General features: G+C 37.2%; 1 long non-coding RNA gene across 3 annotated transcripts in view; it reads right to left on the bottom strand.

The window, feature by feature from the left end:
• Positions 1-77: 77 nt before the first annotated feature.
• The window catches only part of LOC106512692 (uncharacterized), a 1,511-nt gene continuing 1,327 nt past the window's right edge, over positions 78-261 (bottom strand). For 2 of the 3 annotated variants that reach the window (XR_001309711.1, XR_001309712.1), the window contains exon 2: positions 78-169. This is a non-coding gene — a long non-coding RNA (uncharacterized LOC106512692). Of the gene's footprint in view, positions 170-208; positions 248-261 lie in introns of all 3 variants that reach the window. The other variant, XR_001309713.1, reaches the window with a different exon arrangement.

Consider the following 261-nt stretch of genomic DNA (forward strand, 5'->3'; position numbering starts at 1 on the left):
ACAGAGACAAGTTACATCTGAAGATAAACCATCTGAAACACAGAGACAAGTTACACCTGAAGATAAACCATCTAAAACAGAGACAAGTTACACCTGAAGATAAACCATCTGAAACACAGAGACAAGTTACACCTGAAGATAAACCATCTGAAACAGAGACAAGTTACACCTGAAGATAAACCATCTGAAACACAGAAACAAGTTACACCTGAAGATAAACCATCTGAAACACAGAGACAAGTTACACCTGAAGATAAACCA

The sequence above is a fragment of the Austrofundulus limnaeus genome, unplaced genomic scaffold (genome assembly GCF_001266775.1).
Source record: "Austrofundulus limnaeus strain Quisiro unplaced genomic scaffold, Austrofundulus_limnaeus-1.0 Scaffold10428, whole genome shotgun sequence".
Lineage (NCBI taxonomy): Eukaryota > Metazoa > Chordata > Actinopteri > Cyprinodontiformes > Rivulidae > Austrofundulus > Austrofundulus limnaeus.